Source organism: Pinus tabuliformis, chromosome 7, assembly GCF_031772625.1.
Source record: "Pinus tabuliformis cultivar Carrire ecotype Pingquan chromosome 7, CPIR1, whole genome shotgun sequence".
In the NCBI taxonomy this organism is placed as follows: domain Eukaryota; kingdom Viridiplantae; phylum Streptophyta; class Pinopsida; order Pinales; family Pinaceae; genus Pinus; species Pinus tabuliformis.
The window spans coordinates 1,090,092,296-1,090,117,050 of NC_142293.1; positions in this window are offsets into that span (position 1 = coordinate 1,090,092,296).

The window sequence follows — 24,755 nt, forward strand, 5'->3', positions numbered from 1 at the left end:
ATATCTGTAACGCACAGTGGAATGATTGGGATATGCACGTACTTGCAGTACTATGGGCCTATAGGACAACCTATAAGAAGTTGATAGGGAAAATTTCATTCAGATTATCCTATGGGGTCGAAGCAGTGATGCCTATGGAGTACATTGTGCCCAGTCTGCGCATAGCAGCTTTGACAGATATGGCGGATCACGAGGCCTTGGAGGAATGGCTCGCATAGCTAATGGAGTTAGAGGAAGACCGTTTCCTAGTAGGATTCCACCAACAAGTGTAGAAGGAACGTGAAAAATCATGGCATGATCGCCATATCAAGCTTTTCACATTCAAGGTAAATGATTTAGTGTTGTTATATGATAGAAAGTTCATGAAGTTTCCAGGAAAGTTTCAAATGCACTGGTTGGTGTTGTATGCAATAAAAGAGATTATGAATGGTGGCACAGATCAGCTCGTGAAGCTGAATGGGGAACCCTTCCCTGGAAAAGTAAACGGAAGTAGATTGAAGCTATACACAGGGGATCTTACCCCTGCGTGATGACTATATGGCAGCAGGATAGTCTCAGTAATCGAGGAAGTTGCAAGGGATTGCAAGACTATAAACTACACTGCCCAACTAGGGAAAAAGCTTAATTTGGAGGCTACACGTCGGGTGACAGAACTACAACAGGTGGAACTGCATTGCATGAGCTGCATCGTGGAGGTTGGTACCACATAGGTGGGCCCAAAGGTAACCGTTGAGGTTATTATTCATGATTTTATGGCCAAATGACGGTTAAGGGGAGTGGCTAGGCGCTATTTATGGTGAAAATCTTTGAGGATATGTTGCCAAAGCATCATTTATTATCAGAATTTGGGGGGAACAGTCAAGTTGAATTCAAATCCCCCTATAAATTACGCATGTTTGTCCAGCATAGAACTCTTCACATTCTGAGAGTTGTTGGCACATTTTTCTGTCTGAAGCGTATGAATCGTGCATTCTGGGAAGAATTTGTGATGCGGCCCTTGTTTGCAAACTATTCTATAGCATCCCCAAAGGTATTTGTTGAGAAGATGACTAGTACTAACCCCATCGAAGCCCTAAGTTCGGAAGCGGTTGTGTCTAACATGCTAGGCCCCCAAGTAACTAGTATGGAAGCCACGTACATTGTGCATATGGCACCAAGGTCGCCTAGGCTGAAGCAAACTCCTGCAAAACAAAAACAACCGGCCGCAAGGGAAAAGAACTCTGCCGTGAAGGAAAAATAGAAGAAACCAGTGCTTGTAAGAATGTCACCAAGGAAAAATTCGGAGGTGCGGCCAAAGGAGCAGAAAGACAAACAGCCAGAAAGAGTGGTGGATTTAGAAGAAGATGAGTTCCAAGGTGTCAAAGCAGTCTATGCCAAGGGAATCGAGCATATTTCTGGCTCCTAGAGTACATCCCTCCGTGGGAGGGAAAGACCAAAGTGGCCAAGGATCCCGATTCTGAAAAATTTGGGGTATCCACTCCCTTACTGCTTGAACAGGTTACATTTGAAAGACCTAAGCTCACGCACATCCTAGTATTGAAAATGGAGGACTGGGACCTCGTGGATCATGATAAATTTCCACATCTGGCAACCCACAAGTACATGAAAAATATATATTATGCTGAGACATGGGTTACACAGTTGGAGCCCATGAAGTGAGTCTGTGGCATTCAACAGTGGGGTTGTTGAACATGCCTTTAGTACCGCACTATCACCGCTCACCTATCAATACGGTCTGTGTGCACCAGCTCCTCGCGCTAGTGCACGATGGGATTATGTGGTTGGGGTAGCCTATTCCAATAACTAATATGTTGATCCACAGGATAACGAATTTTCCCTTTAAAGGAGCGGACCCTACCAAGGATTTTGGAGGGAAAATCGGGGAAAAGGAGTTCGTCAATAAGATGAATAAGGAGTATGGTCTTGTGAAAAATTCGTGTGGATACTCAATTATGTCAATTAAATACCAAGCAATCCAGTTTGCTACCCAGATCCTTGCAAGAAAGATCATGAGGAAGTTTCTCGCAGACAAAGTTCTGGTGCCGGTCGTGTCGCTTGCTACACAATGTTCGAAGGGTGTGCAATATAATTGTTTGAAGTATCTCTGCTAGGAGTTCCTCGCGAACTTCAGAGAAGCCAAAGATGAAAGAAATTCATTTCACTATGCTTGGCTTCTTCTGTCTATCATATTAGTTGCATGGAGGTTTCCGTAGGACAACCAATTTCCTCCGCACAAGGAATATTTGCCTAAGGTTGCGAGGTTTACCTCTCTTTGGTCTATAAAGGAAGCAACACGAATCAAAGAAAAAAATATTTTTTGGGTCCTAATGGAGATGGACCTTCGAATGGTGGTTAACCAGAGGCGAAGGTTGTCCCAACCTTGTTCAAACAGTTGGAATCCTACGAAGAGTTCAAGGCTGACTTTCACAATGTCTCAATCCACACATGGAAGGACCTAGAGGGAACTTGGCATCTATTTCCTTATCTAGTGACCAAGAAGGATGTACAGGAGGTTGTTGGGTATTGGCCACTGGAGTGGCACAAACCTACAACACTATATGTGGGAACCAGCAAAGGCCCAGAAATCTCTGTTACGTAGAAGTGGAAGAAAGTCACTCAGAAAGTTGTGTGCACATTGACCGAACAAAAGAAGAAGGAAGCCACTAAGGTAGCTATAGAGAAGGCACGTGTTGCACAGTATTTTGTCACACCTCCTGCACTTCCGTGTGACATACCCCAAAGTGCCTGAAACATGACCATTATGTAGTGTACTCATTCATATATGCAGCTCAGATCCTTCCTAAGACATTGATTGGAAAATGCCTTGAGCTTCTCCTGAAGGAAATGGCTTTAAAACCCTAATTTGAGAATAATTGCTCTTGTGAGACTGAAAATAGAGATGGTTTCCTGTTGCATTATACTTGACCCATGATGGCATCACTCTATTTTCTTATATACTCGTAATGATCCCAAAAATGAAATTTTCCCAAAGAGGATGAGAAGCTTCGTGATCTAGAAGCTTCCAGAGTGGTGAACTGGAGCGTGTTCAGTGTAGATGAGGTCAAATTCTCCCAACTTGGCCTCTTGGTCTTATCCCTATGAGCACCTCCTTGAGATAAGGGCCTACTCCTATCTTTGGAGAGATCCTAACTCCCTTTCCCACCCTATATATTCATCCTCTCCCATTCCCAAATGGTTGGTTTATGTCTATTTGCACCCTTATGCTAAGGTTGTGCCTATATGCTACTCATTTGGCTTGGAGAGCTTAGCTTCGACTTGGACATTCATTCAAGGATAGCCTATCAACATCAAGGCTTGGTTTTATGATTCCCCTTCTTTTCTATTAATATACAATTGTTGGTTCATTTTCCCTAAATGTGTATGCTCATGTATCATTTAGCTTAACGTTCTTTGATCAGTTAAGTAGGTTTCTTTTGAATATGCTATTTGTATTTGCATGCCTTGTTGTGTCTTGATCCCTTGTGTAGGTGCGTAAATGCCGAGAGCGGCAAGAACGAGCCCTAATGTGAGTGATTCAAGGTCTTCAATAGAGGAGATCGAGATAGCATCAGAATGAGGTAGGCCATCTTCTTTGTTTCTCTTTTCAATTGCAATTTAGGAAAGTGTCTAGTAGATTGTCACTTCAGCTTCTATACCCACTCATTGGGCTAAAAGGATCGTCTCTATCCGTAGAGAGGATTAACCTAGAAAACAACATGTATGGAGAAAGAGGGCACTGCCAAAGAACAGGAAAAGTAGGAATGGAAGGATGTCAAGAAGAGTGGGAAGTATGCTTCCCACCACACTGATGAACAAGAACTATCCGCACAGGGAGGAGGTGACGGTGAGGAGCAAACCACTCCTTTCATCCTGAAGAAGAATGGATAAGAAAAAATGAGTGGACAATGAAAGAAGCATAAGTCTGATAAGTGGACACATCTTGATCCCATGGTACTAATGGAAAGCGATCTTGATGAGATTGAGGACAAGATGCGGGACACAATGATGGAGGTGTTACAACAGTTTGAGCTGAAATACATGTAGATGTTGGGGAGCATCTAGAAGGATCTTCGTGAACTAAAGATCCAGGCAAACAAGATCTAGGTGGGTGTCGAGTAGGCAAGCAAAGCACAAGCGAGCCTGACACAGGGAAGTAGTGTAGTAACGGAGATTGAACGGACTCTGGAGCTTAGAGTCATTGCTTTGCCAGAGGGGTCGGTCCGCGTTGAATTAGACAAGGATTGCGTTCTGCTTAGCAAAATGATGTATATGGGACTGAAACTTACCATGTTGCCACTCCATACCCTTAATGTGCTGCATCAAGGGGTCTCAGATGCATTGAAAATTAGAGAAAAACATGCACTTATCGTTGTCAGTGAGTTTAAAGTCAACAATGAGCAAATTTTCGCAGAAAAACTCAAGCGTTGAAGGAACGGGAGGAATTGTGGACACAACGCTAGAACCTAGTAACAACAATTAAGTAGGCCTACAAGTCCGCGCTTGAGCTGAATATTCTAGAGGATGCAAAGCCCTCAGCGAAAGTGAGGAAAATGGCTACTATAGTATGTGCTTCAAAGGAGAAAATCGCTAAGGTGACTTTCAATTTTTGGATGAAAATAGTTGAGTTGCAAGTTGAAGTTCCATCCAATCACACCACCAGAAGTTTGGGAACAAAGAGGCACAACTACAAAAGAGTCCATGGGTCAATTAGATGTCGTAGTTTAGGGTTGCGACCAACTATTCACCCATGCAATGGGCCTATGGGATACACTGTAGGAGGATCCTATGCTGCAACAGTTGAACACAAATATTAGGGAAGCGCAACAATAATATGATGAGATTAGTATCACAGTGCAGACGTTGGCACCAGTCCAGCACTTCGCATGCTTTCAGGAAGGCAAGGAAAAGTTTATACAAATCTAGGAGTTGCAAAAAAAGCAATCCTTTCTAAGATACCGGCTTTAGCCTTGGATAGAAGAAGCCATCCAACATTCACAAAACATTCATGAGAAGCTGAAGGCCATGCAATAGACCTAGCAGACTAAGCAACTTGCAGTATAGGGGCCAACCATAAAGAAACTGGTCCAGGAGGTACAAAAAGCAGCAAAACAGAGTACAGTGGAGCTTCAGACATTGACCAAGGAATTCAACAATCTCCACCAGAAAGTGGAACAACCAATCGAGTGACTCGAGGGTGAGTCATGTAGGTTTTAACCCCATAAAGAAATTACCTGCATACAAATTCTAAAACATAGAAAATAAATAATGCGAGAGCATAACACATAAAACACATATACACAGATATTTTCCCCTGGATCCAAAAACCGGGACTACCAGCTTGATTTTTCATATATTACTTTAAATGTTACAATACATATTTATACATACCAAAGCATCCAATACCATGGACCGAAAACCATTGCGTCCAAAACCATGGACCGAAACCATAGGTAGGTCCGCCCAACCTAATATAGGGTCCAAGAAAAACTTTCCCGGGGCGCTGACCCCCTCTAACCCCCTAGTTCACTACGTAGGTTAGTCGTGGAAAGAATATAACACAACCCAAAATTCTCCCACTTGTTGTTTTCTTTCCATAGGGGGAAACAGGAGAGCTTAGTCATTTTTCCAGCCCTGAAACACCCATTGTTTCTCTACGCCAGGAGAACTTCTCAGAGCTCACAGATTTTGTCAATGCATCTGCAGTATTCTTCAAAGTGTCCACCTTTACCAACAACACCTTTTTGTCTTCTATCATATCCCTCACAAAGTGATACTGAACATCAATGTGCTTTGTCTTTGAATGATAAGCAGGGTTATTTTCCAAGAAAATTGCACTTTGGTTGTCACACTCTATCCTTATAGCTCCCTGTACTAACCCCATACTTAAACACAATCTCTGCTACCAAACTGCTTCCTTGCTTGCATGAGTGGCTGTCATGTATTCTACCTCTGTAGTTGATAGTGCCACTACAGATTATCTCTTACTCATCCAACTAACTGCACCTACAAATAGATTAAACACATACCCACTTATATATCTTCTCTGATTCAAATATCCAACCCAGTCTACATCAACAAAGCCATCGACATCCAAAACTCTGTCCAATCCTGGTCTTCCTTGGTAGCATAAACCATAATCACTAGTGCCACACAAATACCTGAAAACCCGCTTCACTGTTGTCCAATGCTCCTTCCCTGGTTTTGACATAAACCTGCTCAATACTCCCACTGCATGTGCAATGTCTGGTCTAGTATAGACCATTGCATACATTAGGCTACCGACTGCACTTGCATATGGAACACGGGACATATCCTCTTCCTCTTCTTGTGTCTTGGGACACTGTTCAGCAGATAACTTTACACCTACAGGAATAGGAACCTTCACCGGTTTACTATCCTGCATATTAAACCTCTGCAATATTGTCTCGACATACTTCCTCTGGTTTAACCAGAGCCTCCTCTTTGCCTGATCTCTTTTAATTTCCATGCCCAAAATATAGTTTGCAACACCAAGGTCTTTCATGTCGAATTTGGAGGACACTAAGGTCTTCAAATCCTGGATAATTTCTTTGTCATTTCCAACCAACAACATATTATCCACATACAAGACCAGATAAATAACACAGTCACCAATTAATTTAAAATACAAAGTGATCTTCTTTGCTTCTGGTGAAGCCAAGTCCCTGTATAAATGTATCAAATTTCTGATACCACATCCTTGGTGACTGTTTAACCCATACAGAGACTTCTTTAACTTGCATACTAGTTCTTTCTTACCCTTCACCTCAAATCCTTCAGGTTGCTTCATGTCGATCTCCTCTTCCAGATCCCCGTGAAGAAATGTTGTCTTCACATCCATCTGTTCTACCTCAAAATCAAAAGCGGCAGCAACAAATAAAATTAATCTAATAGAAGTTACCTTGGCAACAAGAGAAAAAATATCACCAAAATCAATTCTCAGCACCTAGGAATAACCCTTTGCTACCAACCGAGCTTTGTATTTCTCCACCTTTCCTTCTGCATTTGTCTTCTTCTTGAACACCCATTTGCTGCCAATGGGTTTCCTTCCAGCCGGCAACTCCACCAGATCCCAAGCCTCATTTTTGTGCAAATATGCCATTTCATCAACTATGGCCTCTTTCCAGAGTTTTCCATCCTCTGAATCTACTGCTTCCTTCACAGTTCTGGGATCATCATCAGTAATAGATAAAGCAAAATTTGAACAGAAAGCAGATGGACTATACCTTTCTGGCTACCTTCTTTCTCAAACTGATCTTCTCACACCTGAAGTTTGTGGCTCTTCATCTTCTAATTCCTCCTCTGTTGTAGAGTCTTATTCTTCCTCCTTTAGATCAAACTATATCTTCTCAAGTTCCTTTCGTTGGACTTCATGTTTAATAACATATTTCACCTCTCTGAACACCACATCTTAGTTGTACACAACCTTCCTTGTTACTGGGTTCCAAAGCTTATAACCCTTTAAACCATCCTTATACGCAATAAAGATCCACTTTCCAGATTTACTATCCAACTTGGTTCATTTCTCCTTTGAAACATGTACATATGCATCACATCCAAATACCCTTAGATGTGAAAGAGAGGGTTTCTTACCAATCCATACCTCTTGTGGATTTTTATCCTCCAATGTTGATGAAGGTGATCTATTGACCAGGTAACATGTTGTCTCCACCGCCCCTGCCCAGAATTCATATCCTAACCCGGCACCACTGAGCATGCTTCTTACCCTTTCCATCAATGTCTTCTTCATTCTTTCTGCAACTCCATTTTTCTAAGGTATATATGGAGTAGTCTTCTTCCGTGCTATACCACACTTCTTACAGAATTCTTCAAATTCCTTACTGCAAAACTCTCCACTGTTATCTGTCCTTAGCACCTTTATCTTCTTCTCTGTCTGGTTTTCCACCAGAGCCTTGAATTCTTTAAACCTATCAAAGACTTCAGATTTCTTCTTAAGGAAATATATCCATGTGTTCCTTGAGAAGTCATATATAAATGATACATAGTACACAGACTTACCCAGTGATGGAACCTTCACAGGTCCAAACACATCACTATGCAAGAGCTCTAATATATGTTTCGCCCTCTTACCACCAGAGGGGAAACTCACCTGATTCTGCTTCCCATATACACAATTTTCACAAAAATCAAAATCCAGAGAGCTATTACTCATACCTTCTACCATACCTTTACCATGAAGTATTCGAAGGCCCTTCTCTCCAATATGTCCAAGCCTTTGATGCCACAGCATGGTCTTCTCTCTAGATACCACTAGATTTTATGCTCCACTTTCAAGAACCACAGAACTATTGCACCCATCAACAACAGTTCCACCTTGTAGCTTGTACAGAGTTCCAGTCTGAACTCCCTGCATCAATACTAGTGCTCCTCAAACCATCTTGCAGGTATCCTTCTCAAACACTGTTTTTACACCTGCATCATCCAGCTTGCTTATAGAAATTAGATTTCTAGCTAATGCAAGAATATGCAGAACACCCGGAAGTGTTCTAACCCTTCCACCTTGCAACTTCAACTTTACTTTTCCGTGACCAACAATTCTAGCCTTCCTATCATCCCCTAAGAAGACATCACCACCATCGTATTTATCATACTCACAGAACCACTCTCTATGGGGAGTGAAGTGAAAGGATGCACTTGATTCAATCAACCATGCCTCATGATCTACATGTGTACACATCCCCACCTTCATCTGAGGTGGTTTTCACCTCTGCAAAAGAAGCATCATCAGATCCCTTTCCTTTGTCAGGAGCTTTAGATTTATAGTCCCTTTTGTAGTGCCCTTCCTTTCTGCATTTCCAACACATCGACTTTATAGGTTTTCCTGGAGATTTAGATCTCCCACTCGATGACTTATTTTTGTTTCTATTCTGGGACCATCCTCGTACAGACAAGGCATCACCATTTTGGCTCTCCATATTTTTCTGTCTCATCTCCTCCATTAGCAAGGATGAGATTATTTCATCAAACTGCAAGGCAGTTGCATTGCTACCTATTGCAATAACCATACTATCCCATGAATCTGGTAGAGAACACAACAAAATGATGCACTTATCTTCATCTGAAATTTTAATATTAATAGATAATAACTGACTTACCATTGTATTAAATGTATTCAGATGCTTTGTCACCGAGTCTCGATCTTTCATCCTCAGGTTATAAAACTATTTCCGTATGAACAGTTTATTCACCAGAGACTTAGATTGGTACAAAGTCCCTAACTTGTCCCACAAAGACTTCACCATAGCTTCCCCTGATACATTCAGCAATATTGAATCTAAGACACACAATTGTATTGTGCTCTTAGCCTTCTGATCTAACTTCTTCCATTCTTCATTGGATACTCCCGTTGGTTTAGTACCTGGATCTACCGCGATCCACTGATCTTTATCCACTAACAAATCCTCCATCTTGAGTTTTCGCAACTCAAAACTCTGACCATTAAAATTCTCGATCTCTATCTTTCCACTACTCACCATCTTCCTTCACCACCAAAATCGATCCTGCAAATCTCCCACTAAACAGGGTCTACCATAGGCCCGAGCGAAACCCCTCAGCAACAAAGGCATCCCCTTGAAGCCAAAACAGCATTGATACCAAATGTAGGTTTTAACCCCATATAGAAATTACCTGCATACGAATTCTAAAACATAGAAAATAAACAATGCGAGAGCATAACACATAAAACACATATACACAAAGATTTTCCCCTAGATCCCAAAACTGGGACTACCAGCTTGATTTTTCATATATTCCTTCCAATGTTACAATACATATTTATACATGCCGAAGCATCTAATACCATGGAAAAAAAACCATCGCGTCCAAAACCATGGACCAAAAACCATAGGTAGGTCTGCCCAATCTAATATAGGGTCCAAAAAAAAAATTCCAAGGGCACTACCCTGGATCCTATAAAGGGGGGCTACCCACCCCCCTAAAACCCCCCGAACAGGGGGTGCTGCACCCCCATTGTGCAAGCGGTGCAACAAAGGGGGGGCTCCGCCCCCCTCTAACCCCCCAGTTCACTACATAGGTTAGTTGTGGAAAGAATATAACACAAGTAACGATCTTTGTGTTGGGGGCCTGTTGGGATGGGGTCCCCAGGGGAAGAATTGAGTTAACTTAGTCATTTTTTGTAAAGAATTTTGTAAAAGATGTAAAGTCTCCACAAAATGTGGATGCAAAGTGCACAGATAGATGGAAGTCAAAGGGGTCGTAGCCCCTTGTTTTGGTCGGTTTTTAAGACTCACCCATGAGCCAAGGGCCATGGTATTGTATTATAAAATCTATAAATAGTTGAGTCATAATGCATCTTAGAGATAACTTGGGATAGATAATTGGTTACATTGAAGAGTTTTGTTGTCTTGGGCAAGTGCTAAGGCAGGAAGGCTCTGCTTCCTGTGCTTAAGTAGAGAAGGGAAGGCTCCTGCAGCTGAGTGCGTAGGAGGCCTGGGTAGAGTCTGCAGCTGAGTGTGCAAACCCCTGAAACTGTGTGCACAGTGTAGAAGAGTGTGTAATTGGTGAATTGAAGATCGATAAAGACGTCCTTTTGAATAATTACTGAGTATTTCCAATGAATCTGTTTATGTTATATGTTGTCGAATAAATGCTACGCAAATTCACTGAACCTATCTTAATAGTATATTAAATGAATGGTTATCCACTTCCATGAAAGTTAGAAGCTATTTCTCTTATGCTTTTTGATGAATCAAGTAGAACTACATGGAACTCGATCTAGGAGTTCTCGCTGATGCATGAAAGTAGGTAAATCGACCGTTTATGGTCCGCAAGAATTGATCGTAGACCTTCACGAAGGTCTGGAGGTAGTTGTAACTTAGTTATAGTAAAGAGCCCTAGAATTCTATCGATTTATGTGGAAGCATATCCAAGGCGCTGAAAGACCTCACAATAGTCTTTGGATGCAGAAACTTGGTTCTTGAATCCCCCAATACTGCTTCGAGTGAGACTGCGGCTTGCGCTACGCAGGTTGTTTCCGAAAGGGCTGGCAGTGTAGGGTTTTATTGGTTGGCGTAATTAACTCTGAACCTGGGTCAGTACCCCTTAAGCCAACACTGGCAGTCTGGGTATTTGGCAAGATTTCCATAAAGTGTCTCTACTCCTACAAGGCATCAAAGAAATATATTTTTTCTTTTTTGATGAGTTTTTTTCAAAACAAAATGCAAGACAAAAAATAAAGCAAGAGTAACATCTATCTAGAAAATTAAAAATAGAAAGAAAAAGAAGAAATTACATCTACCTAGATACCTCCTGGCAACGGCGCCAAAAAGTGATGAGCCTAAGTATTACAGCAAGAATGTTGCAACTCCTAGGACTACCACCTTTACTTTATCAACCCGGGGTTTCGTAAAAACTTGGAGGTGACAATTCTATATACACAAAATATGCATCATTATACTCATGTCACTTCTCAAATGGGGCACTTGACCATTAGGGTTCCAGACCATTCGCCTATTTGACTAAAGGGAGTCTGAAAACTAACAGTGAATGTAAAACTAGTTCTAGTGCAGGAAAAGTAAATGCTTGTCAATTTAGGAAATGAAAGCTACTAACCTTTAAATTCTATGATATGACATAAATAATCTAGCTATGAAATGACACAAATCACTTGCAGGAAGGAAAATATGCCAACCTTGCACTTGATCATCTAGCTACCAGAACTACTTGAAAATAGGAAGTTATTCTATCACTTCAAAATCCAAACATGCATTCATTTAATTATCTCCTTCACACTTGCAGAATAGATAAAAGTCCTAATTGCTAAATTCAAAAATATAAAGGCTAATTCTATCTGATCTTGCAAAAGGGAAAGGAATAAAAAGGCTGGTCTAAGTGGCACTTTCATTCATGGAGTCCAAGCTAAGGGGTTAGCCTACTCCTACCCTAGGTTATATTACCATTTCAAGTTAAAATAGGCAGCTACAGGAAACTACTATAGGATGTCTTGTATTACTGCAGGAAATTGGCTCAGAGATTTTGAAGGACAATAATGGTGAGATGAAGTGTTGGAAAGGTGCACTATAGTTGTGTAATATGTATGGGAGGTGAACATCACCTAAGGCCAAGACCAACACCTTAAGAAGGTCGAATCTGCCCAAGAAAACTTTCTCATAGTGGCTGGAAAACAAAGGTTTAGAGTATGGGATGATATGCTTCAACAAAAGGTGGAGAATACCTAGGTGGATTTGGTTGGAGGTGTCCCTTCCTGTAGATCGACTATCCCTACAATAAAACATGTTTCTCTTTTCATTTACAAATTATTTCATGTCAACATGGAAAATATGAGTTGAATTTAGAAAGTATGACCTAAAAATTGTTAGAGACTAAATCTATGGAATGGACTACCTTCTAAGCTATAGAAATATTAAGACCTAAACTAACAACTACAAATATTTCCAAGGAATCATAAACAATTATCTAGCTAAAAATGAAATTTAACCTAAGCAATGAACAAAGGACAAACTCTATTTTTGGGCTGTGAGAGTGGGATCCCCTAATCATGATCCCATAAGGGAGATGGAATAGGGGTCAATGTCACAATATTTTTTGATATATTTTCCTTCACTAGGCTACAATACTAATCTACTCTTTAAGCTAATGAAAGCATTGATAAGCAACAACTTTGATCAACGTTCTAAGCTACATAGAAAATGTAAATAAACTTCAACAGTAAATAAACATTCTAAGCTAAGAATATATATACAATGGAGAGGAACTTCTGATGCCAGTGTTGGGCCCTAACCCAAGAGCTTCAGCCCTCTGATTCAACTCAGTGTTCGATCAAAACAGAATTTTTCATTATCATAAAAATGCCAAATACATCATAACAATAACAGTCAAATGTGCTTCAACTTAATGGCCTCTTGGCTACAATAAAACTTTGAATCCTAATGAGTCCCTTAGCTTGATTATTTATACAAAACTTGAGCTACCAAAAACTCCCTAGAAAATAGGGATACTAGGCTCCCTAACTCGAGAATAAATCTTCCTTGACTGGCACTAGCTTGGCTACCAATGAGCTCAACTTTCTTCGTTGCTAGTGACACCGAGATGATGAGATAGAGAAGGAGAATCTTCAAATTATCTGAGTTAAGGAGGGAGACCACTTCCTATAATCTCTCTTGCTTGTCTACTCTGAGTCCCTAAACTCAAGTCAACTCAAAACTACTCCAATTTCCTACATTTAACACACATTAGTCCATAGGACATAATAACTCACTTTTACTCTTCTCACTAAGAAAAATATAATAAAATCTATAAATAAATGTGAGAAAAGACAATTTAATAAGCTAGAGAGTGGCATTGTGACCCATATAGTTTACCTATTGATGATCCTCATCAATCGCGGCAAAGCCTGTTATGATATGTTTATTGTGTTGGCTTAGTGATCCGGGATGGATTACGGTAAAGCCCTGTTTCTATTGATGAGGGTGAGGTGGTTTAGCCTCGGTATGCCCTGTAGGTTCTTTTAGTTTGAGTCCCACATTCATGCTTAGAACATGGCACAGGGGTGAATGGTTGAATAGATATTTGGCTTAGCCATTCTATGCCGAGTGGAACGTAGAAGTCCCATCCCGGGTTTGGTTTTTGCATCATTAATGAAAGGTTATTTCTCCTTGTATTCCTATGAGATTTTGATGGATTATATGTGGTCTATATGGATGTACTTGCATGAGTATTTATTTTGTTATTATGATGGTTATATGTGTAGTTTATTAAAAAAACTATGTATGTCTCTCAGCTTGCTTTTACTTGTAAATGAATGGATAATGTATTTATGACCTAATAGATGGTAATGCAGCAAATGACATGAGGGAACAATGGTTCTTATTGATTCTCATGTAAGTACAATATCCCTATGTTTAATTATGTTGGTTACACCTGTACATTACATTCTTGCAACATGTTTGATGAAATTCCTGTCACTGCTAATAGGGGTCTGATTAAGGTATTGTTTAACTTATTGCTTTTGCATTATTATTTCCCTATTCTTTTACTACTCCTAAGCTATGATTCCATTCTGGGCAGTGACCTGGGCTCTAGGCCTAAAAAAGTGGCTCAAATCCTGGTAATTTTGGCATAACACTGGTAAATTGGGTCTCTAGACGCTGGCAAGCAAGCCTATGAGAGTGACTTTGGGTTTCTGGACGCTCATGAGAGAAACTAAGGCTTAAGATGTCAAGAATATCAATGGGGCCTAAGGATAGGATGAATGAGTGGATGACATATCTCCCGAGGGTTCTGTTGCTGATGTGGATAGGTTGGTTAATGTGTTATGTCGATTCCACTTCCTTAAGGTCACATACAAGGTCGAATCCAATCATAGTAGCCTCTCGTCGCATGTTTACCCTAGTTGGTTGGTTAGTTGGGTAGATGTGTGGGGAGGGTATTACATAGTGGTATCAGAGCATCTTTCACCCCTTGGAGTGGATGGGCGGTGTTTGTTGGTCATGGATGCATGTTAGTTTCATGTGTGTCTCCTACACTTGCATTCCATGTGCTTGTTGGATTTGCTTGATGTTGATCATGATAGTAGTAAGGTTTTCATGAGGAACTTGATGATTTATTTTTTGGAATGCATCGTCATGAGTATATGACTGGTTGCATATTGTTATATGTCACTTACATGTTGATTATATGTCGCTTGACTACATCATTGTACGTCAGGTGCATTCTTGAATTTTTGATTACATGTATTAGTCTTGTAGGATGGTTACAAGTATGGATCACTTATTCTCTACTAGATGCATTTATGTGTATGTGTAGTTGATTAGGAATGTCTTATGCATGTTGATGGTTTCATGTGGCAATGTGTACAATGGAGTAATGGATATTTCCATGCATGAGGTCATAGCATGCATTGTTGATATGGCCTTGCATTAATGACTGGACCCTAACTAGAATGATGTTTATGTGTTGATGCATTTATTTGCGTATGTTTATATGTTATTATGTCTCTGTTATACATGTATCACGCAGATTTTTGATCTTGAAGACAAGGTATCCTCCCTGAATTATACTAAGGTATGTTGATTTACTGTGATTTGGTTTATCTGCCATACTATGCATTGCAGGAAAGAGACCAAATGGCTAGCAAGGTGGTAGACTACATAGAGTCTCCCTATGAATCAGATGGGCAGTATGGTGTGGGGCACTCTTCTGATTTGGAAGACACATTGAGAAGCATGAAGGAAGAAATAAGGAGTTGTAAGCCTGATAATGACAGGGTCATACAGGTACAAGAGAAACAAGCAAAGGTTAATTCTATACTTCTCCAGAGTTTTTCAAACTTGTAGCGACAAGGGCCACTTCATATCAACCATGGACATGAGGATAAAACTAATGGGGCATATGGCAATAGGTCTCCTAATAGACACATGTTGATAGATGAAGTGTACATGACCAAGTTTTTGGAGCTATTGAGGTATGTACCACATCTTACTGATGAGAAGGCTAAAGTTCAATAGTTTTTCAGTGGCTTTCCATTAGCATTTAGAGATCGGATATAGTATGACGAGCCTAAGTCAATTGAGGAATTTATTGGGAAACTGAAGCATTTCTATGAAAAACCAAAGCGTAAGAATGAATCTCAACAAGGATGGAAGGGAAAAGACAAAGGTAAAGGTAAATGGCAGCCTAAGAGGACAAGGCATCAACATGTAGATGAGAAAGAGAATGTGGCACTGCAAAAAAGATTTAATGCAACTAAATAGGGACATGGGTCGCAGCAGCAGCATAGAGGTGATGGTAATGGTTGGTTGAAGTGTTGGACATGTGGCAAGGAGCACCTTAAGAGATATTTTCCACAAAATCGGGGTGGTAGGCCTAAAATATACATTGCACAAGAGGTGCAGACTGTTATAGATGTGGGACAAAGTATTCCTCATATTTATGCGGTCGTGGAAAACATACATGCAAAGCATCAGGCATCTATCATTAAGATAGATGGTAAGCTTTATGACCAAATTATTTCTATTTTTATTGAACTCGGATCTAATTATAGATATGTTAGTCCTCACTTGGTGGATAAGTGTGGTTTGAGTAAGGAATTTCATGCAGAGTCTTGGTTAGTGCAGCTGGCTCGAAGTACGAAGAAGCGAGTTTATCATTAGGTAAGAGCTTGTGCATTTGATTTGAATGGTATGCCTACTGAAAAAAATCTAAATGTACTACCGTTGGGATCATACAATATGTTGTTGTGCATGGATTGGTTGTATCTTCATAGAACCAAGGTAGACTACTATGAAAAATCCATTAAGTGTGTTGATGACAATGGGGAACCAAGACTCCTGCAGGGTAAGAAGAAAGCTACATCAGTTAGGATGGTGACAACTATGCAAGTAAAGTGTAGTCATAGGAAAGGGTGTATGTTATTTGCAGTGCACATTTCTAGTGACACGGGTAAGGAGGTTGAGGATGCAAATGTGTTGAGCAGGTACCTAGTTTTGTGGTAGTTTCAAGATGTATTTCCTAAGGACATTATAGAGTTTCCACCTCACAGGGAGGTAAACTTTTCTATTGAGTTAGTGCCAGAGGCAACTCCAACATCAAAAGCACCTTACATGATGAGTACACCTAAGTTGGTAGAGTTAAGGCTACAGTTGAAGAAAATTTTGGACAAGGGATACATTAGGCCAAGTGTATCACCTTGGGGTGCACCAGTATTGTTTATGAAGAAGAAAGATGGTACACTTAAATTATGCATTGACTACAGGAATTTGAACAAAGTAACCATCAAGAACATGTATCATTTACCTAGGATTGATGATTTGCTCGATCAACTAAAGGGAGCAACAATGTTCTCCAAGATCAACTTGAGATCAGGATACCATCAGGTACGCATCAAAGAAGAGGACATTTACAAGACCGCATTCAGGACCAGGTATGGGAATTATAAGTTTGTTGTAGTTCCATTTGGCTTAACTAATGCTCCAGCTACATTTATGTGCTTTATGAATAGTGTGTTGCATCCGTATTTGGATAAGTTTGTTATTATGTTCATTGATGATATATTGGTATATTCTAAAAATGAGGAAGAGCATGCTGAGCATTTAGCAGCAGTGTTGAGGTTGTTGAGGGAGCATCCGTTGTATGCTAAGATCAACAAGTGTAGTTTCTTTCAGACTGAGATACATTACTTGGGGCATGTTTTCTCTAAGGATGGCATTGTAGTAGATCCATAAAAGATAAGAGCCATCGTGGTGTGGGTAGCTCCTAAGAGTGTGGATGAGTTGAGATATTTCATGGGATTAGCAGGCTATTACAAGAGGTTCATCAAGAAATTCTCACAGATTGCTTATCCTATCACATCATTGTAGAGGAAAGGTAAGAAGTTTGAATGGACAGAGGAGTGTGAGGCTAGTTTTAAGTAGCTTAAGTAGTTGTTGACACATGCGCCAGTAATAAAGATTGCAGATCCAGATAAAGAGTTTGTAGTATGCATACATGCTTGCAAGAGAGGACTTGGTGGAGTCCTTATGCAGGATGGACGGGTGGTATGCTATGAGTCCCATAAACTAAATGAGCAAGAGAATAACTACCCAACACATGATCTTGAGTTAGCAGTGATCATACATGCATTGAAGATGTGGATACACTATCTTCTTGGCAGGAGGTTTGTACTAATGAGTGATCATATTTGGTTGAGGTATTTTTTTGACCAACCAAATTTGAACGCCCGACGGGCTAGATGGTTGGCCATGATCAGTGAGTTTCATTTCGAGATCAAGCACATCAAAGGAAAGGAGAACAGGGTGGTAGATGCTCTCAGCAGGCGGGTACAGGTAAATCACTTGGAAACTATGAGCTCCTATGGGATAGACTTACAGGATAGGATCTTGCATGCAGATCAGCAACATGTCGGGCATATGGAGATTATGCATAGGTTGCAGCAAAGTGCTAGTATAGGTACAAGCGATACTACAGGTACGGGTACATGTAGTGGTACAGGTACAAGTGGCAGTATAGGTACATGCATAGGTACAAGTACAGGTATAGGTGCAAGTGCACAAGGTATGGATTATTTCCTTACAACAAATGGATTGGTCAGATTTAGAGACAAGATACATGTTCCAGATAGCAGCAAGCTCAAGAAGGTGATATTGAGAGAATTCCATGTGAAAGCGTATTCAAGCCACCCACGTTATTAGAAGACACTGACAATAGTGAAGATATTTTATTATTGGTTGAATCTGAAGTGGGATGTAGTAGAGTTTGTGGATAGGTGTTTTGATTATAAGTGAGTGAAGGTAGAGTGCAAACATCTAGGTGGGCTCCTATAGTCAATTGTGATTCTAGAGTGGAAATGGGAGGTCATTTCCGTGGACTTCATCACAGGGTTGCTGAAGATAGTTAAGCAATGTGACTCCATCATGGTTGTTGTGGACAGGTTAACAAAGGTTGAACACTTCATTCTAGTGAAGTATACATTCTCAGCTAGTGATGTGGCACAAGTATTCATTGAAAATGTGGTTAGACTGCATGGTGTTCCAAATAAGATTTTGTCATACAGGGATGTGAAGTTCACTTCCAAGTTTTGGAAGGAGTTATTTACAGGTTTTGGTACAAATTTGGCCTTCAACATGACTTATCATCCATAGACAGATGGATAGACAGAGAGGGTCAAAAAGGTATTGGAGGACATGTTGAGGATGTATGTGATGCATCAACATCGGAAGTGGGAAGGTTATCTTCCCTTGGTAGATTTCGCATACAACAACAGTTATCAGGAGTCACTGAGGATGAGTCCTTTCGAGGCATTGTATGGGCGGAGTTGCAATACTCCCATCAGTTGGAGTGATCTGGTTAACAGGGTGTTGATTGGAGCAAAGATTATGAGAAAAAGTTTTTCGGCGTAAATCACATGATATTTCATTTATCGACGCGTTTCGAACCAACCAGTGTGGTTCATCGTTAGGACAAGTTGAAGAATCAAATCTAGGCTGCATGTTAAATAGTCAGAGAAGAACATCCAACAGCTATATTTGACCAAGCAACGGCTATATTGAACTGGTAGGCTAGACCAGCTAACGGCTATATTTGACTGGGAAACAACTAGTCGGACTGGACCAAGGGACAGGGATAGGAGAGCATAACTATATTTAATTAAAAATTAATCAATAGGAATTAATCACATATATTTAAGTAAGATAAATAAATATTTAGTTAGTTAATTGAAAGTTAGTTAAGTATCAAATAAAACTAGGTAATATATTAAATAAATAAATAAGTTAAAGTTACAAATTTAAATAATTATTAAATCAATAGTAAGTTAGTTATACTATTATTAAATTAAAAGAGGTTTAAATTCATATATAATTAATTAGTTAATGGGAAGTTAGTTTTAAAACATATGTAAATAACATATGAATTTATTGGAGCATATGCCCCGAAGCTTGGCTATCTAAAACTCATGGAGCCACACAAGCCTCAAATTATCCACCCCTCATGGAAAGCATTATGGAAGCTCAAATCAGCCCCTCGCACTCGATTGCTTATGTGGAACATTCTGTTTGATAAAGTACCAACGGGCACTAATCTTATGAAGAGATCCTTCCACGGACCGTTCCGCTGCCATCTCTGTCATGAGGAGGAAGAAAGCACTGTACACCTATTCTTGAACTGCAGCATTACTTTACAATTTTGGCATGCCCTCATTACTCACCTCCCGCAATTGAAAAATTGGCATGGCAATAACTTAATGGATGCATGGGAGAACTGGAATCATGATCACTCGGGGAAATCCATCAATATCCCGCTGCTTGCTTGCTGGGCAGTTTGGATTGCCCGGAATCAGGCTATCTTTAATCTTAGAGCCCCCCATTGGCCCACAATCCTTCACCATACTATTGCAGATTATAACATGATACCAGATGATGAAACCTCAGGCCCTGTTCGCATCATTAGACAAGTGGATATTGACAAGTCCAAACCATGGGCTTTTTTTGATGGTTCGGCACAAGAAGTGGGCTGTGGAGGAGGAGCAATTCTATATCTCAACGAATCACACTGCTATAAAATTCAAATTAACTTAGGCAGAGGCACTAATAACTATGCTGAACTGTGCACTGCCAAGCATATCATATACTTTGCCATACAAAAACAATGCAGACATCTCCAGCTGTTTGGAGACTCTAAAATAGTTTGCAATTGGCTGACTGATGCATCTCATTGTCATGCATTTACGTTGAGACATATATTAGATGAGGCAAAGAGACTGACTACTTCCTTTGAATCATTTGTTTGTCGTCACATCTACAGGGAACAAAACACCATCGCTGATCAACTCTCCAAAGAGGCAGCGCACAGACAAGGAGATAATTGGCTGATACAGGAGGAAATCGAAGGGTCCTACTATCAGCATTATCACCGACCCTTTGATGATCAGATGGATGATGGGCTATAAAAGCCCACTACAGACTTTTTCTTGTTTTTTGTTGTCAATAGCCTGTATATATTTCTCTATGTCTAGTACAATACAGCACTTTTTCTTTTGATATAACAGCATATATATGGCTCTCTGCGTAGAGCAATGGCCTCATTTTTTGAACACTGCTAGTGTATAGTTTTGGACTGCTCCCTGCGTGGAGACAACCTGCTTTATTTTTTATTATCTAGTTTAGCAGACTATGATCTTGACAGGCACTGCTGCCTCTATATGAATGCTTCGGCATATACAAAATGTAATTTCTTAACTTTAATAGAAATTACGACTTTTTCCCAGGGGAAAAAAAAAAAAAAATATGAATTTACATTAAATATACATAAAAGTTATATAATTAAATATTTCATATTTATTTAAATATTTAGTTAATTAATAAAACTTAAAATTCTAATTGTAAATTAGTATTGTTATATTTATTACCATAACCACTGATTGTTGTTAGATCTATTAATCGAACTTATTAATAAAGCTATTAAAATAAATTAATTTAAGTCTTATATAATAAGAATAATTCTTTTATATTTTAATTTTTGAATAAATTGTTAGGAATTTCTCTTCTCTTTCTAATATTTATAATTTTTAAAAATATGAATTAATAAGTTATAAAAACATATTATCATTTTAATTTAAGCCTAAATGTAGATTGAATTTCAATATAAAAATAATTATTTTTCTTTTTTATAATTAAGTTAAATTTTGTATATAAATAATTGTTTAAAATAAATTTAAATAATAAAGCCATCTACTTGGAACAATTTTTTTTTTTGGCTATTTAAATATCTTATACTATATAAACTAACCCACTAGAAGAGGATTATCAAGGAAGAATACCAAAGAGGATCAAAGTACTATGGAAAAAGAGAGCAGGCTAAAGGATAACAAGGGGAAACTTTATTTATAAGAAAACTAGAACAAGCTATTAAAAGAGGGAGGGGAGGAAGGGAAGGACATGACTAAGAAGCGAGGGCTAGGACCCAACAACTACTGATCTTCCAACCATCCTCTCTATTGAGATTGCTAGGCTTTTTTTCAATCTCAAGGGCTTCTCTAAATTTTTGGTGATGGAACTCTCAATAGACAGGACGGTTGGAAGATCAATAGTTGTTGGGTCCCATCTCTCGCTCCCTAGTCGTGTCCCTCCCTTCCTCCCCTCCCTCTTTTAGTAGCTTGTTCTAGTTTTCTTATAAATAAAGTTTCCTCTTGTTATCCTTTAAGCTACTCTCTTTTGCCATAGTTCTTTGATCCTCTTTGGTATTCTTCCTTGATAATCCTCTTCCAGTAGGTTAGTTTATATAGTATAAGATATCTAAATAGCAAAAAAAAAAAAAATGTTCCAAGTAGATGGCTTTATTATTTAAATTTATTTTAAACAATTATTTATATACAAAATTTAACTTAATTATAAAAAAGAACAATAATTATTTTGATATTGAAATTCAATCTACATTTAGGCTTAAATTACAATGATAATGTGTTTTATAACTTATTAATTTATATTTTTAAAAATTATAAATATTAGAAAGTGATGAGAAATTCCTAATAATTTATTCAAAAATTAAAATATAAAAGAATTATTCTTATTATATAAGACTTAAATTAATTTATTTTAATAGCTTTATTAATAAGATCGATTAATAGATCTAACAACAATCAGTGTTTATGGTAATAAATATAATAATACTAACTTACAATTAGAATTTTAATTTTTATTAATTAACTAAATATTTAAATAAATATGATATATTTAATTATATAACTTTTATGTATATTTAATGTAAATTTATATGTTACCTCATTTACATATGTTTTTAAACTAACTTCCCATTAATTATTTAATTATATAAAAATTTAAACCCCTTTTAATTTAATAATAGTATAACTAATTTACTATTGATTTAATAATTATTTAAATCTGTAACTTTAATTTATTGATTTATTTAATATATTACCTAGTTTTATTTGATACTTAACTAACTTTCAATTAACTAACTAAATATTTATTTATCTTACTTAAATATATGTGGTTAATTCCTATTGATTAATTTTTAATTAAATATAGTTATGCTCTCCTATCCCTGTCCCTTGGTCTAGTCTGACTCGCTGTTTCCCAGTCAAATATAGTCGTTAGCTGGTCTAGCCTACCAGTTCAATATAGTCGTTGCCTGGTCAAATATAGTCGTTGGATGTTCTGCTCTGACTATTGAACATGCGGCCTAGATCTTATTCTTCAACTTGTCCTTACGATGAACCACACTGGTTGGTTCGAAACACGTCGACAAATGAAATATCATGTGATTTACGCCGAAAAACATTTTCTCATAAACTTGATATGGATCACAGAAGCCTCAATTCAACAATGGAGCAAAGATGTTGGAATACGTGGAATAGGAAATGAAAGTGATCAAGAAGAATCTAAAGGCATCATAGGATAGGCAGAAGAGCTATGTAGATGGAACAAGTTGTTCAAGGAGTTCTAGGTTGGGGAACAAGTGTATTTGTGCATCAAGCCGAAGAAGAGATCCTTGCGGATTGGATCATGTGCCAAGCTAGCACCACAATTTTGTGTACCCTTAAATATCATTAAGAGGATTGCGCCAGTAGCCTATCAACTTGCACTGCCTTCGACAGTGAAATTCCATGATGTTTTCCATGTATCATTGCTTAAGGAGTATGTTAAATATGTTGATCATGTGATTGATTGGTCTGTATTTCACGTGGAACTAGATGGAAAATTCCAGCCTCAACCTTAGTGTATATTGCAGAAAAAGGTGCTCATGCTCCAAAACCGATAAATCGAGCAAGTTAAAGTGTAGTGGAAGAACTTTGGGCTTGATGAAGCTACATGGGAAATGACGAATCAGATGTGGCCTATGTATCCTTCCTTATTTGTCGGTTGAGGCAAAGCAATTTTGGTGTGGTTTTTGGCATATGATGTGGTATATGTTTTGATGATGTTGATATATGTACATATGTATATGAATGTAAATACTGCCATGAGCTATGTTATAAGTCTCCAATAGGCAGTATGGGTGTCATATCATTATTTTTTTATGTTGTTTTGATGTTGGTTTTCTTTTCAGCAGGGTGATCATTGTAAATATTGCATCAAGCTATGTTATAAAGCTCCATGGGTAGTATGTTTCCTTTTTAGCATTTTTGTTGAGGTCTTGGTGTGGTCTAACATCGAGGATGGTGTTCCGAAAGGGGAAGGGTTCTGTAACAGCCCTAGTGAAAATTCCATGTAATAAAAGTAAATAAAGGAAAAATAATAGCCATGGTTGATGGGACACTTATTCCAAGCTGAATGTTAAGAAAGATATTCTAGGGGGTGTTCATTTGGTTTATTATGGCTAAGGAAATTGGAAAAGGCAATGGCTAAAGATTTGGGAAGGCAAAATGGAATTTTTGGCACAATTATTTATGAAAATAATGGAAATTAGGAGAAAAGGAGATGAAAGGTCACATGTTGCATGTGAAGAGTAAATTGAAGAAAAATAATGGAAAATTAAGAAATTAGAGGCCTCATTCATAAAAAGGCTTCTGAGGATCATTTGGTAACCTTTTGTCAATTGATTTCTGTAGCACTCTCATTCTCCTCTCTCTCTCTCTCACTCTTGGACACTTAGAGTTGTCTTGGAGAATTTTTGCATTGTATCAAGAAAGGAAAAGAAGGCAAGAGGAAGCAAAGATCAAGCAGGGAAAGGAAGGATCAAGCATCTACAATAGGATTCAACGTAGGTATCGATTTGCATGTGTATTTTCCTTGCTAGATTTGGAATGCATGGTATTGCATGTGTTTCTTTTTTGTTGTGGCGTGGGTTTTTCCAGGTGTAACAATGTTTTCAACCTAGCCTTTCCATTTCTGGATAGTCATGGTGTGATGGGGTTCTCATGTTTGGTTGAGTTGGATTGTCAGATAGATTTGAATCTGAGTGAGGTGGATCTCTGAAATGGTAGAACACATGGCCTAGTAACCCCTGAACTAGACTATGGGTTGCAGTAAAGCTATATTTTGTGTTTCCTTGCATGGCCTAGGAATCCTTTTTGGTGAATGATACGATATACGATAAAGCCAAGAGGTGGTTTGATCACCATTGGGCTTAGTAATCTCGGGTTTTGTATATGTGGTAAATCCTGGACAGTGGGTCTCAATTTAGGGCCTAGTGATCTAGGTTTGGATTGCGGTAAATCCTAATAGACTAAGAGACAGGAAAATTCCGCATGATGTAGTTGGAGAAATCTGTTGGCATCCATG